Genomic DNA, 1,381 nt, shown 5'->3' with positions numbered 1-1,381 from the left:
CTATGAAACCTCTTTAGTGATAAACACTCACAGTGACATCATTTGGGTTGTAGGTCTGGACATGTTAGCAAGTACAACACAGATCCTTCAAGTCTCATTTGTACCTCAATTTTATGATGAATCTAGCAGAGTGTATGTTCTCATTAAAGGGGTTTACATTCATGTAAATGGGTTCCATAGAGCCCCTTAAGTGTTCTTATTCTTAGTGAGAAAAATAAAACATTTCCTACACATTTACATCTTTTCTCCAGTGTGAAATTACAGGTGTCTAACCAGGTTATAGTTGTAGCTAAAAGGAATCCCACACTCACTACACTCACCAGTGTGAACTCTCTTGTCTTCACTGGGGATAGAGCTTTCACTAAAGGATTTCCCACATTAACTACACTCATATGGCTTTTATCGAGTGTGCACTCTGTGGTGCTTATGGAGGGCAGTCCTTTCACTGAAATGCTTCCCACATTCACTGCACTCATATGGCTTTTCTCCAGTGTGAACTCTGTGGTGATTAGTGAGGGTAGCCTTTTCTCTGGAATGTTTCCCACAATCGCTACACTCATATGGCTTTTCTCCAGTGTGAACTCGTTGGTGTATATTAAGGGCAGCCCTTTCACGGAAATGCTTCCCACATTCACTACACTCATATGGCTTTTCACCAGTGTGAACTCTGTGGTGTTTAGTGAGGTGAGACCTCTGACGAAAGGATATCCCACATTCACTACACTCATATGGCTTTTCTCCAGTGTGAACTCTATAGTGTTTAGTGAGTTCAGCCCTTTCAGTGAAATGCTTCCCACATTCACTACACTCATATGGCTTTTCTCCAGTGTGAACACTGTGGTGTTTAGTGAGGGCAGCCTTTTCTCTGAAATGCTTCCCACATTCGCTACACTCATAAGGATTTTCTCCAGTGTGAACTCTTTGGTGTACAATGAGGCGACACTTTTGACGAAAGGATATCCCACATTCACTGCACTCATAAGGCTTTTCTCCAGTGTGAACTCTTTGGTGCACAGTGAGGCGACACTTTTGATGAAAGGATATCCCACATTCACTGCACTCATAAGGCTTTTCTCCAGTGTGAACTCTCCCATGTGGAGGGTGGTTAAACATTTGTCTACACACTTCCCCACATTTATTATACTCATAAATCATATCTCCAGAGCAGAGATCTTTCTGATAAGGAACTTTCTGTTTCTGGCTGTCAGCTCTTTCACATTCAACCCACTGGTGATGTCTTTTTCCACTGAGAAATTCCTGTGAAATCTCATTGTTACTGTGTGGCTCCATAGTGTTAAGAGTGGCCTGGTGCTGGAGAAGCCCTAACATGGCTGAGGAGTCTTCCCCAACCTCCATACTAGCTACAGGCATCCCAGATAAG

At 42.8% G+C, this 1,381-nt stretch overlaps 1 pseudogene; it reads right to left on the bottom strand.

Moving 5' to 3' along the window:
- Nucleotides 1-258: 258 nt before the first annotated feature.
- LOC138998589 (zinc finger protein 157-like) lies at nucleotides 259-1,113 on the bottom strand (annotated as a pseudogene).
- Between the last annotated feature and the right edge of the window lie 268 nt (nucleotides 1,114-1,381).

The sequence above is a fragment of the Myotis yumanensis genome, unplaced genomic scaffold (assembly GCF_028538775.1).
Source record: "Myotis yumanensis isolate MYYU_CA2020_CCGP unplaced genomic scaffold, mMyoYum1.0.hap1 SCAF_20, whole genome shotgun sequence".
Lineage (NCBI taxonomy): Eukaryota > Metazoa > Chordata > Mammalia > Chiroptera > Vespertilionidae > Myotis > Myotis yumanensis.
This window is presented reverse-complemented; position numbering and strand designations above follow the sequence as displayed.